This window comes from Oncorhynchus kisutch, linkage group LG15 (genome assembly GCF_002021735.2).
Source record: "Oncorhynchus kisutch isolate 150728-3 linkage group LG15, Okis_V2, whole genome shotgun sequence".
Taxonomy (NCBI): domain Eukaryota; kingdom Metazoa; phylum Chordata; class Actinopteri; order Salmoniformes; family Salmonidae; genus Oncorhynchus; species Oncorhynchus kisutch.
This window is the reverse complement of record NC_034188.2, coordinates 52,053,063-52,067,550: the sequence shown is the minus strand read 5'-3', so window position 1 is coordinate 52,067,550 and position 14,488 is coordinate 52,053,063. Positions and strand designations below refer to the sequence as shown.

General features: G+C 43.5%; 1 protein-coding gene across 4 annotated transcripts in view; it reads left to right on the top strand.

Moving 5' to 3' along the window:
• zgc:172282 (leucine-rich repeat and fibronectin type III domain-containing protein 1-like protein) overlaps positions 1–13,883 on the top strand; it is a 107,176-nt gene extending 93,293 nt beyond the window's left edge. For all 4 annotated transcript variants that reach the window (XM_031790485.1, XM_031790484.1, XM_031790483.1 and 1 more), the window contains exon 7: positions 13,487–13,883. The gene's annotated coding sequence lies outside the window, so the exon portion shown is untranslated. The remainder of the gene's footprint in view (positions 1–13,486) is intronic.
• Positions 13,884–14,488: the final 605 nt, after the last annotated feature.

Genomic DNA, 14,488 nt, shown 5'->3' with positions numbered 1-14,488 from the left:
ATGATTTAAACAAGTTGACCATATACTTCAATCAAGCCAGCCACAGATACAGTGGCTTGCGAAAGTATTCACCCCCTTTGGCATTTTTCCTATTTGTTGCTTTACAACCTGGAATTAAAATAGATTTTCTTCGAGGTTTGTATCATTTGATTACACAACATGCCTACCACTTTGAAAATGCTAAATATGTTTTAACGAGAAACAAACAAGAAATAAGACACAAAAATAAAAACTTTTTTATGCATTGAAAATGCATAACTATTCACTATTCTCAATTGGATTGAGTTCTGGGCTTTGACTAGGCCCTTCCAAGACGTTTAAATATATTCCCCTTAAACCACTCAAGTGTTGCTTTAGCAGTATACTTAGGGCCATTGTCCTGCTGGAAGATTAACCTCCATCCCAGTCTCAAATCTCTGGAAGACTGAAACAGGTTTCCCTCAAGAATATTAGTGTATTTGAAAGTGGTCCTCTGGACAGATACTCCAATCTCTTCTGTGGAGCTTTGCAGCTCCTTCAGGGTTATCCTTGGTCTCTTTGTTGCCTCTCTGATTAATGCCCTTCTTGCCTGGTCTCTGTGTTTTGGTGGGTGGCCCTCTCTTGCAGGTTTGTTTTGGTGACATATTCTTTCCATTGTTTGATAATGGATTTAATGGTGCTCTGTGGAATGTTCAAAGTTTGGGATAATTTTTTTATAACCCAACCCTGATCTGTAATTCTGTTTGGAGAGCTCCTTGGTCTTCGTGGTGCCCCTTGCTATGTGGTGTTGCAGACTCTAGGGCCTTTCAGGACAGGTGTATATACACTGAGATCATGTGACAGACCATGTAACACTTAGATTGCACACAGGTGGACTTTTTAAAAACTAATTATGTGACTCCTGGAGGTAATTGGTTGCACCAGATCTTGTTTAGGGGCTTCATAGCAAAGGGGGTGAATACATATGCGCGCACCACTTTTCCATTCTTTAAAAAAAAAAAAAGTAATTTTTTTATTTTGTGTATGTCCATTACGTGAAATCCAAATAAAAATCTATTTAAATTACTGGTTGTAACGCAACAAAATATGAAAAACGCCAAGGGGGATGAATACTTTTGCAAGTCACTGTAGCTCTGAGATGAAGGAGAGTGATGAAAAATGAAACTAAAATCAGAAAGCTAATTTAGGGTTGTGTGTGAGTGTGTGTTCTGTGTTGTATTTAGCCAACCATGTTAGAAGATCCAGACAGTTCCAGTCTGATTAGCTTGTGGTTACAGACAGGAGAAGGGGGATGTTTGAGTATAAAGTGGTTATTCTGGAGGAGGAAAACCACTCCAACCCAATCTTTCTCCCAGAGACATCTCATGTTTGCCTCCCATCTCCCGCCGTCTCCTCCCTGCCCCTTCCACTGGTTCCTCTGGCTTAACTAAGAACCTGGCTAAACGGACGGGAGATAATTATGGGTAGACAGGCAATTAAGGAGTCAAATTTTGTAAGCGATCAGCGCAATTAGGTCCTGAACACACTGATGGAGGAACACAGTGGGAGAGGATCCTAGACGCATCACTACATCTGTCTGGAGCTAATCCTACTTTCTCTTTCAACTCTTTTTAAAAATGTATTCATCTATTAGGATGGCCATTGGCCAATGCCAATGGCGACAGCTAGTTTTACTGGGATCCGACACATAACTAAACAGACTAAATAGTTTACAATTGACTTACCTGTGCATCTATCAGTTACACATACATGTCAGTACATACATACAAGTAGGTTACATGGGGAAGAGGCGTAGTGCCATGAGGTGTTGCTTTATTTGTTTTTTGAAACCAGATTTGCCGTTCACTTGCGCTATATAAGATGGAAAAGAGTTCTATGCACTCATGGCTCTGTATAATGCTGTACGTTTCCTTGAATTTGTTCTGAACCTGGGGCTTGTGAAAAGACCCCTGGTGGCATGTTTGGAAACACCTACTCATTCAAGGGTTTTTCAGCATATGTGTGAACTCCTTCAAGACTGTTGGAAAAGCATTCCAGGAGACGACCTCATGAAGCTGGTTGAGAGAATGCCAAGAGTGTGCAAAGCTGTCATCAAGGCAAAGGGTGGCTACTTTGAAGAATCTCAAATATGTTTTGATTTGTTTAACACTTATTTGGTTACTACATGATTCCATGTGTTATTTCATAGTTTTGATGTCTTCACTATTATTCTTCAATGTAGAAAATAGTCCAAATAAGGAAAAACCCTTGAATGAGTAGGTGTGTCCAACATTTTGACTGGAACTGTATATACATATCTACCTCAATTGCATTTACCCCTGCACTTCGACTTGGTACTGGTAACTTTTGACTGGTACTGTACAGCCGTGACCAAAAGTTTTGAGAATGACACAAATAGTAATTTTCAAAGTCTGCTGCCTCAGTTTGTATGATGGCAATTTGCATATACTCCAGAATGTTATGAAGAGTGATCAGATGAATTGCAAATTCCCTCTTTGTCATGCACATGAACTGAATCCTGCAAAAACATTTCCACTGTATTTCAAGCCTGCCACAACAGGATCAGCTGACATCATGTCTCTCGTTAACACAGGTGTGAGTGTTGACGAGGACAAGGCTGAAGATCACTCTGTCATGCTGATTGAGTTCGAATAACAGACTGGACGCTTCAAAAGGAGGGTGGTGCTTGGAATCATTGTTCTTCCTCTGTCAGCCATGGTTACCTGCAAGGAAACATGTGCCGTCATCATTGCTTTGCACAAAAAGGGCTTCACAGGCAAGGATATTGCTGCCAGTAAGATTGCACCTTTTTATTATTATTTTTTATTTATTTCACCTTTATTTAACCAGGTAGGCTAGTTGAGAACAAGTTCTCATTTGCAACTGCGACCTGGCCAAGATAAAGCATAGCAGTGTGAGCAGACAACAAAGAGTTACACATGGAGTAAACAATTAACAAGTCAATAACACAGTAGAAAACAAAGGGGGAGTCTATATACAATGTGTGCAAAAGGCATGAGGTAGGCAAATAATTACAATTTTGCAGATTAACACTGGAGTGATGAATGATCAGATGGTCATGTACAGGTAGAGATATTGGTGTGCAAAAGAGCAGAAAAGTAAATAAATAAAAACAGTATGGGGATGAGGTAGGTGAAAAAGGGTGGGCTATTTACCAATAGACTATGTACAGCTGCAGTGATCGGTTAGCTGCTCAGATAGCTGATGTTTGAAGTTGGTGAGGGAGATAAAAGTCTCCAACTTCAGCGATTTCTGCAATTCGTTCCAGTCCAGTCACAGGCAGAGTACTGGAACGAAAGGCGGCCAAATGAGGTGTTGGCTTTAGGGATGATCAGTGAGATACACTTGCTGGAGCGCGTGCTACGGATGGGTGTTGCCATCGTGACCAGTGAACTGAGATAAGGCGGAGCTTTACCTAGCATGGACTTGTAGATGACCTGGAGCCAGTGGGTCTGGCGACGAATATGTAGCGAGGGCCAGCCGACTAGCGCATACAAGTCGCAGTGGTGGGTGGTATAAGGTGCTTTAGTGACAAAACGGATGGCACTGTGATAGACTGCATCCATTTTGCTGAGTAGAGTGTTGGAAGCCATTTTGTAGATGACATCGCCGAAGTCGAGGATCGGTAGGATAGTCAGTTTTACTAGGGTAAGCTTGGCGGCGTGAGTGAAGGAGGCTTTGTTGCGTAATAGAAAGCCGACTCTTGATTTGATTTTCGATTGGAGATGTTTGATATGAGTCTGGAAGGAGAGTTTGCAGTCTAGCCAGACACCTAGGTACTTATAGACGTCCACATATTCTAGGTCGGAACCATCCAGGGTGGTGATGCTAGTCGGGCATGCGGGTGCAGGCAGCGACCGGTTGAAAAGCATGCATTTGGTTTTACTAGCGTTTAAGAGCAGTTGGAGGCCACGGAAGGAGTGTTGTATGGCATTGAAGCTTGTTTGGAGGTTAGATAGCACAGTGTCCAATGACGGGCCGAAAGTATATAGAATGGTGTTGTCTGCGTAGAGGTGGATCAGGGAGTCGCCCGCAGCAAGAGCAACATCATTGATATACACAGAGAAAAGAGTCGGCCCGAGAATTGAACCCTGTGGCACCCCCATAGAGACTGCCAGAGGACCGGACAGCATGTCCTCCGATTTGACACACTGAACTCTGTCTGCAAAGTAATTGGTGAACCAGGCAAGGCAGTCATCCGAAAAACCAAGGCTACTGAGTCTGCCGATAAGAATATGGTGATTGACAGAGTCGAAACACTTGGCAAGGTCGATGAAGACGGCTGCACAGTACTGTCTTTTATCGATGGCGGTTATGATATCGTTTAGTACCTTGAGTGTGGCTGAGGTGCACCCATGACCGGCTCGGAAACCAGATAGCACAGCGGAGAAGGTACGGTGGGATTCGAGATGGTCAGTGACCTGTTTGTTGACTTGGCTTTCGAAGACCTTAGATAGGCAGGGCAGGATGGATATAGGTCTGTAGCAGTTTGGGTCCAGGGTGTCTCCCCCTTTGAAGAGGGGGATGACTGCGGCATCTTTCCAATCCTTGGGGATCTCAGACGATGTGAAAGAGAGGTTGAACAGGCTGGTAATAGGGGTTGCGACAATGGTGGCAGATAGTTTCAGAAATAGAGGGTCCAGATTGTCAAGCCCAGCTGATTTGTACGGGTCCAGGTTTTGCAGCTCTTTCAGAACATCTGCTATCTGGATTTGGGTAAAGGAGAACCTGGAGAGGCTTGGGCGAAGAGCTGCGGGGGGGGCGGAGCTGTTGGCCGAGGTTGAAGTAGCCAGGCGGAAGGCATGGCCAGCCGTTGAGAAATGCTTATTGAAGTTTTCGATAATCATGGATTTATCAGTGGTGACCGTGTTACCTAGCCTCAGTGCAGTGGGCAGCTGGGAGGAGGTGCTCTTGTTCTCCATGGACTTCACAGTGTCCCAGAACTTTTTGGAGTTGGAGCTACAGGATGCAAACTTCTGCCTGAAGAAGCTGGCCTTAGCTTTCCTGACTGACTGCGTGTATTGGTTCCGGACTTCCCTGAACAGTTGCATATCACGGGGACTATTCGATGCTATTGCAGTCCGCCACAGGATGTTTTTGTGCTGGTCGAGGGCAGTCAGGTCTGGGGTGAACCAAGGGCTGTATCTGTTCTTAGTTCTGCATTTTTCAATAAATCAACCATTTATCGGATCATCAAGAACTTCAAGGAGAGCGGTTCAATTGTTGTGAAGAAGGCTTCAGGGCGCCCAAGAAAGTCCAGCAAGTGCCAGGAATGTCTCCTAAAGTTGATTCAGCTGCGGGATCGGGGCACCACCAGTACAGAGCTTGCTCAGGATTGGCAGCAGGCAGGTGTGAGTGCATCTGCACGCACAGTGAGGCGAAGACTTTTGGAGGATGGCCTGGTGTCAAGAAGGGCAGCAACGAAGTCACTTCTCTTCAGGAAAAACATCAGGAACAGACTGATATTCTGCAAAAGGTACAGGGATTGGACTGCTGAGGACTGGGGTCAAGTCATTTTCTCTGATGAATCCCCTTTCCGATTGTTTGGGGCATCCGGAAAAAAGCTTGTCCGGAGAAGACAAGGTGAGCGCTACCATCATCCTGTGTCATGTAACCAGTAAAGCACCCTGAGACCATTCATGTGTGGGGTTGCTTCTCAGCCAAGGGAGTGGGCTCACTCACAATTTTGCCTTAGAACACAGCCATGAATAAAGAATGGTACCAACACATCCTCCGAGAGCAACTTCTCCCAACCATCCAGGAACAGTTTGGGGATGAACAATGCCTTTTCGAGGCATGATGGAGCACCTTCCCATAAGGGAACTCGGGGAACAAAACATTGATATTTTGGGCCCATGGCCAGGAAACTCCAGACCTTAATCCCATTGAGAACTTGTGGTCAATGCTCAAAAGGCGGGTGGACAAACAAAACCCCACAAATTCCAAGCAATGATTATGCAAGAATGGGCTGCCATCAGTCAGGATGTGGCCCATTAGTTAATTGACAGCATGCCAGGGTGGATTGCAGAGGTCTTGAAAAAGAAGGGTCAACACTGCAAATATTGACTCTTTGCATCAACTTCATGTAATTGTCAATAAAAGCCTTTGACACGTATGAAATGTTTGTAATTATACTTCAGTATTCCATAGTAACATCTGACAAAAATATGTAAAGACACTGAAGCAGCAAACTGTGTGGGCATTAATATTTGTGTAATTCTCAAAACTTTTGGCCATGACCATACGTTTTCTCAACAACCCAGAATAACTTTACAAAATTCAAACTTGTAATTATTTTCTTTCATTATTAGTACAACGGCTCACTGTTAGTTGTTGGCATTTCCCACATTTCCCACATTTGCCCACTTTGACAATAAAGTAAACATTCAAATAATTGGCAACATCAAATGGTTTTGTGATGAATAAGCCATCTGATTCAATTAACTTTTTTTGCCTTTCTGCCCCCCCACCCCCCCCCCCCCACACACATTTTTTTTTTTTACATCATTGATCTTGACTTCATAATACAGTTTCGTCACATACTTTATTAATTTGCAGTAAGTCAGCCAGTCAGATGTGCAGCCAGACTTATTAGCCACTCCTTTCCCCCCCCATCTCTTTCAACCGTACAGTTTGTCAACTCCTCATCAAACAAGTGCATGTTTATTAATAATTGGAAGAAGCAAATTAGGCCTACAAATATTTTTAACCTCATCCACAAGAGTGACAGCAAAACATTTTGTATGTTTTTATACACTATTTTAGACCCAACTGTTGAATCCTTGGCTTTCCTGGATATAGCCACTATATTGTGATCATTGCATTCAATGGGTACGGATACAGCTGTAGAAGTTCTACAGTATTCGTAAAAATGTGATCAATACATGTTGATGATCTTGTTCCTGTAGTGTTTGTAAACACAGCACTGGTTACAGTGAGAAGCTTCCTCTTGAGCGGACAGCTTGATGAAAACCATCCAATATTCAGGTCCTCAAGAAAGTAGGCCTCTCTGTTTACGTCACATACACTACCAAGAGTTTCACACACATTATTTAGATATAGACTGTTAGCACTTAGTGGCCTTTAGCAACACCCCAAAAGAAAATGCTTTAGATGTTCCAGGTGAACCTGCAACCACAACACTTCAATAACACTTGATATGGCTTTGAATGTATACAGCAACACCTCCCCCATAAGCATTCCTGTCTCTTCCATAGGTGTTATTCTTGTATTGCTACTGATGTATCATCAAATGAATTATCTAAGTGAGTCTCAGAAATGGCTAATGTATTAACATTATCTGATGTTAGCAAGTTATTGATTTAATGAACCTTATTTCTAAGGCTACATATATTAAAATGGTCTATTTTCCGGCATTTTCCTGGGTAACTTATCAGAGATAGACATAATATGCTCAAAAAAAGAAACATTCAGCAGTCCATCAATAAGTTGGTGTATGTAAGTGTGTGTGTGCTGCGGGGTTGAAGCTACGAACCCGAGGTTTGGCTCTCTCATCCCTTCCAGGCATTTGGGAGGGAGGGTGGACAATGAGCCTGTCATAGCAGATGTAAGCAATGTCCCCACACAGTCTGGAAGCTTTCATGGTTGGGATAAGTTCTTTCCTCTTCTGGCGCACAGCTACAGGATTGTTCTTGTTGAGGAAGATATACGTTCCTCTCAAGTTCTTGACTCTTTCCAGAACAGCTGCCTTGTCCTTGAACGTCATGAACTTGACCACTATCGGCCTGAGCCTGTCACCTGGACCTCAATCTTCCTGTGGTCCATATTCAGTTTCTCCGAGGATTTCCCTCACATTGTCCTTAGACTCCGTCCAGGTCTCATGTGGAGATTCTGCATTTCTGTCCATAACCATGTTTTTACGCCTTGATTGTCCCTCGAGATAATCTGATTTCTCTGTCATTGTTATCATGATTCACACACAGAACTGACGTCATCTTGCCTTTCTCCTGTTTAAACTCACTGAGCTGACCCTGGGAGAACTGCAAACTGTTCTTCAGATCCTGGACCTCTCTGATCAAGTCGTCCATTATTTTATTAGTGGACTCCACCAGTGTTTGGACAAAACACTTGAAGCTATTTTGTTGTTGTTGTAAAAACAACTTGCAGCACTATATTTGTTTGTATTTGTTATTTTTCAAAATAAGAGCCTGAAACTATGTCTAAGGACTGTTGACACCTTAGGGAATCCCTAGAAAAAGGAATCTGGTTGATATCCCTTTAAATGGTGGATAGGCATGCATAGGAACAGAAGGGTTTCAAAATAAGAGGCACTTCCTGATTGGATTTTCCTCATGTTTTCACCTGCAATATCAGTTCTGTTATACTCACAGACAATATTTTTACAGTTTTGGAAACTTTAGAGTGTTGTCTATCCTGATCTGTCAATTATATGCATATTCTAGCATCTGATCCTGAGAAATAGGCTGTTTACTTTGGGAACGTTATTTTTCCAAACATAAAAATAGTGCCCCCTAGCTTCAAGAGGTTTAAAAGATCCTTCACCTGTGATAGAAAGACACCGCTGTCCTCAACAGCACTCCTGCCAGCTTTGGTCTTTGTCATGGTAGCAACGTAGGTTATGCTGTTGCTCCTCGCAGTTCCAGAAGGGCAGGTTGCAGGTAAGATTGAAAACAACAACTAACAGCAGCGATCTAGACAGCCACAAGCCCGGCTTTACCGTAGCATGTTTAGTAAACCAACCAGTATAGTTCCATGCTGAGCGCGGCTATGGCTGTGTTCATTAGGGTAAATGTTGTGCTTTTTTGTGTTTGGCTGTGCTGACTTGAAACATTTTGTTTACTTAAGTCAATAAATACGTTTCTTGAAGGACATGCATGTGGTTGGTCATTTCCGGGACGCCTTACGAGGTCATACTTAATTATTCTCACATCAAAGATAGGACAGTGCTTTCTAGAGATTTAGCCAGTCATCTTGTCATAGCTTAGGTCTATGTTGTCTTAGATCACTGCAGTGGTCATAGTATATCAGTGTACAGCCAAACACGGATGAATCCCATTAACGTTTGATCCCACAACTAATTTGAAGTTGATTTCTTTCCCTCGCTCACCATGTGTTCAGACAGGCCTGTGTCTCTGTGATGGCACTTCTACAATTTGTACAACAAGGTGATTACACAGTGATCTGGCCCTATCGTGTGATGGAGAGGAGGGATGTTGCAGTGAAAGGGCCTCTGCTATTACATATCGGATTTCTGAAACAAAGCAAGGGAGGTATGCATAATTGATAATAGCAGCTAGTTCTTGCCACAGATGTTAACCTTGCCATCAATTCCCCTGTGAAGTCTTTCTTTTACCTGCTAACATCTGAGAGCATAGAAGCGTGTCGAGAAGGGAGGGAAAATGAGCAGGACAGTTCTGGAGCGTCGCTGTATGTCCTAACAAATAGTTTCATCATACTCTCACTCTGATGGCTTTAGCCTTTGATAGTTGAGAGTAAACTCACCCGTACTATATTTTATCAGCAAACTAATGTTGTGCCTGTCTGATTAATAAAATGTCAGTGGCGGGTGGACAGGTGCTTTTGTTTGTATTCTGTGTTGGATATTAATGTGGGGAGGGTTGAGGTGTAGTGATGTGTGAAATCAGGGGACCCCATTGCTCTTAGCCCTCACCGTTCCCCGAGTGGACAGGGACAAATGGAAAGGCTCAGTCGGCCGTCAGCGCCAAGGCCTGGGCCATGAAATCACTATTGATCAACCCATATCTCACCATCAAGCAGGAGTTTGAGAAATTGGACTGGTTTAAGGTTAGACTTGAAAGAGATGAGATGAGGCGAAGATGGATGTGTGTTCAAAGAGCCTGGTATCGTAAATATTCTGTCTCACAAAATGACATGAGGATTGGCAAACAGAACCACTGTAAAAGGATCGTAACCGTGCTGCTGGTGTAATTTCATAGTTAGTGTTTGGCTATTCAAGCAAGGGAGATGTGGAGACAATCTGTAGGATACGTGTGCGGGCTGTGTTTGTTTTCCAACATACCTGTGTGTTTGCTTTTTGTGAGAACACCATCCTACAAAACAAAGACCACACAAACAAAAAGCAGATGATGCTTTACATATCACAACCACTGCCAAATGTAATTAATTACTGCTGTACCAAGAGGCCGGCAAATGTCAGCAGAGGAATTTATTTTGCTAATTTTGCAGCTTTCTTTATTGCCATTGCTGTGTGTTTGCTTTGATCGAGGCCGTAGTTTCTGCCTTCTGTGTGTGTGTGAGGCACTGGGCCTCGGGACGCACTGCAGCTCAATTTAAACTCAGCACTAATTCCAAACAATGGCGAAGGCATTGATTCTGTTTCTTTTTGTCACACAGCCCGTCTGCGACCAGAAAAATATGTTTGTATACCGAGTGGCAATTCCATTCTTGTCTCTTCGCGTTTGTATTGAGCGAGAACAGAATTGAGTTAGGGGTTTTTCTGCCTCTCCTTAAAGTTGTATTTTCTAGCTACGTGTTCTCTGATCCTTATTGCTCTGGAGACAACAACAAAAAATGATCACAACAACAATCAAAATTCCTCACGGATTGACATCACAACTAGATTGCTATCAACCATTGTGCTAAAATAGGCCTTGGAGAAATCAATGACATGTTGTATGGCTTGATGGCGCCCATCTTCCAATCCTCCCACACTTAGCATTATGTTTTGTCAAGTTTCCAGCCTCGTTTCTCTGGCAATTATAGAGTATAGCTACGTGGCAAGTCATTGCTCCATGCTGATGACGCAGCGATGAGCATGTTACCCAATGTATCAGCAGCGGCATGGCGCCTGATGATCACAGGTCCCTGGCATCAATAAACAGGTTGTTTTGAGTGAGATCACAGAGGTCTCCCCCACTAATGGAAGTCAAGAACAGCGGGCTAAATGGTCTGTGCTGAACTGTCTGGAAGCTCAACCATGGCATCACTATGCAGACATTATGCAAACAAGTTCTCTGTTGTTTGTTGGGAGACAGAATGATGTTCGACTCAGATATCATGGGGCAGAAGCGAGGCGGCAGGGGACATAAGGTTGTAGGCTCTATTTGTTTTCATTTTGTCACTTTATCATGTTCTTCTGAGCAGGGCAAATGTAGAGGAGGCTACTGAGATTCACAATACCAGAGTTATGGTTTTATTAAACAGACATTGCCGGTTCTGATGACTAAGAGACATACCTAAAAACCAAGGGCAAAATACTGTTGATGTTATCACTCGCCCTCAACGCAGACAATGTGAAACAGCAATAACAACATCCCATGTAAAAAGGTGAGATGATGAAGGTTGGTATGGAGAATAAATGACGGTCTCCCCCTGAACAGTTTATGGGTTGGCCGGCAGAGGATCGCAGTGGATGCCGTTCGGAGAGAGATTTGTGTGGCAGACACACTGAGGTGATTCATATCAGACGATGATTGGGCGATTGCCCCGGGGGCGGTGTTCACTCCAGAGTTCAGCCGGTCCCAATTGATTTCTGCTGCTCAGGCCACATTTAATTGCATAATCAATACGTGCTGATGAGAAACAAAGTGTGATGATGGGAATCATAATCAGGGTTGCAAAATAAGAGTCGGACAATGTGTATCGCACTGACCCCTCCGTGGAATACACTTTCTCAGGACAGGAGAGCCGCCATGCCATGACCCCGGGACAGCAATGCTGGTCCAATATCCTTTCTCCTGGATGGTAAAGAAGATCATATTTTTAGCTCAATAGTGCATGCTCAGCACAATGAAGCATGCTTTGTTTGTAAATGGCTGTAGATGAAGCTATTTCACATACAATCGCTGTCAATAGCGTTTCTGGAGATGTGTCATGCAACACCATGAATGATTTGGAGCAAAGTAAGCTACAGTATGATGCTATAATTCAGTGTACAAATAGGTCTCCTGTGCTCAGTTTGATACGTCGACTTTTATAGTGTTTAAGGAAATACAGGAATATATTTCTGCACTTTTGCTGAATCCAAGCGCTTCATACTATGTGGTTGTGCTTTAAGAGAGACTCTCCTGCTGTGCCAACAAGAGAGTAGTACAGATAGGCGGGTATTGCTTTGTGTAGACGCTAGCTGAATTTATCAATGCTCCCACGCTGGGAGGGAGAGGCAGAGAACGCCCATGGTCACTAAGGTCCTGGAGCGGATTACATCACACTTAAAGCCATACATTTTTCACAGGATAAAACCCGCTATAGACTAGTCCTGAACGTGAACGTGAATATGAATGTAGAATGTATTTGGTTCAAGTCACGTGTTACAGTACACTTTGCGATGAAGGAGTAATGGCCCCTATGTTTTGAATGGGCAATCTATTTCTGCCTTGTGAAGTCAGCGTAAAGTGCCTGAAAACACTTTCATGCAGTTGTGTTTTTTTTACATAAACATCATGCTAGTACATTCAGCCAACTGAGAAGCAAAAAAAACGTACCCTCTCAACTCCTTCACTTTATAGGCCTCAGTCCACTCAGGGCTTTCAGCGTCAAACATGTTAGCCTGACACAAGGGATCAGCATTTCCAAAATGGCATCCATCATTGTAGCTATTGCTCTTGCACCTCTTCCGCCTCTTCTCCTCTCCAATACAAACCACCTGCAGTGCCAGCTATATCCAGGTGCCATACGTGTCCACCAGAGAGCCTATATCCAGCACCATTTTTCAAAGTGCCTAGTTCCATATGTAGATGTAAGCCGAAGTATTATATTTGAAAATGTCTGCCAGGCTTGTGTTCAGCTCACCACCTGCCATGCATCCAGAGCCATGATATTCCCAACCCGCGGGAGGCTTAGTCAGACTACCGTGAGGGCTGGGCTTGTCTGAGCTGACCGGCTTAGCTCCTATCACTCTTCTGTGGACAGTGCGTGAGACATTGAGGATGAGTCTAAGGCTGAGGAGTCCCAAATGTAATCTTGCACTATACTGGAAAAGCATCTGTTCACTTCAATGGCTGTTTAATGGCACTGGTTTGTTGTTTTATAATCCTGTTTCGTTTCATGGCCACGTAGGCAGACCCGCCACGGTTTGGCCAGTGCTGTTAGGGAGGCTGCCAGTCATTTACATTTGTATCAAACAGCAGTAGAGCACAACACGGATCCAAACAGAGGGCATTGTCCAAGCTCGGTGGTCGTATGGCTGCCAGTGTTTGTGAAGCTTCCTGTGTTTGTATTAGACACACAGGTTATTCAACTGATGTACTTTGGTCTATTGTCATCATGGAAATGTTTGAATGTTCTCGGTTTCATTAAATAAAGCCTTAGTATGGCAGGGATTCAATGACTCGAACACTGGTCAAGGAGAAACAGTGTCATCACCATACTTCAGGGGCTACAATGTTGGCTGATCTTCATGAAGCCCTTTCAATGATCAACCTGGATTAAGTGGACTTGTATGTGTGGTCAATCGTAAACTAATGAAAGGGCAAAATAGTACATATTCCTCACTGATTTCGCTGTCTCTCTCTTCTCTCTGCAGGTCTGGGCCGAGTTTACCCCATCTGGACTCCCGAGGACAGAAGGATATAAAGGAGGAAGAACTAACAGGGACTAAGCAAACTGAACCGCATGTCTGTGCATCACCACCACCTCTTCGTCACCATGGTCTTCATCACCCTGTGTTGCGTTTTTTTTTTTTCTTCTCACCTTTGAGCCGAACCCAGTGAGAACGGAATCAAAACAGGCAGACTCAGACAAAAAGCTCAGAGCTGGGGACTCACCTTCTTCTGTGTTCTCCGTCACTTTTTAGTTGGCTTTATCTTTTGTATCTGTACATAACGCAATTCCAAATCTTATAGTTTTGTACATGTAATTTTTATGGTGTGTGAAATTTTTCTAATAAAATAAAAAAGTGGATTGATTCCCTAGAGACTAAACAGGCCTGTTTGTGGCTGATGATTTACTGTCTGTTACACCTGCTTCTCTCCTCTTGTATTCCCCCTATACAAACCTAGTACTGTACACCCACACCCTATCCCCGCCTTGCCTATCTCTGCTTCATGGCACCGCAAAGCCAATAACATGTGTTACCTGATGGTTGTAGCACAATGGCAATCAATCCAGATTACTTTAGAGGGAGAAAGGGATCCCAGAGGTAAAAAATAAATTAGGTTTGAATCATCCCATAGCATCCAGCCCTTTATATATATTACCCCACCAGTTCTACAGCCTTCTCCATATAGACACATTCAGCATCAGGGTTAGCCTCTCTCCCCCACCAGTAGGCTTTAAATTCTGCCAACTCAATTCCACTGACTTCTTTTTATGTTTTTCCCCCTGACCCTCAAAGCCGACATGAATTTAAACACTGCAATTTGCACAGAATCTCTTGTGGTGGTTTTCACCATCTGGTGCAGTGAATCTGATCCAGGTCAGGCATTTAACCAACAGAATGCTTTGCGTGAGTTGGATATCTTATTGAAAGTGCTAAAGCCTGCCTTTCGTGGCTGTTTATAGCTATCCTAAAGTCCTCCTTAAGGCT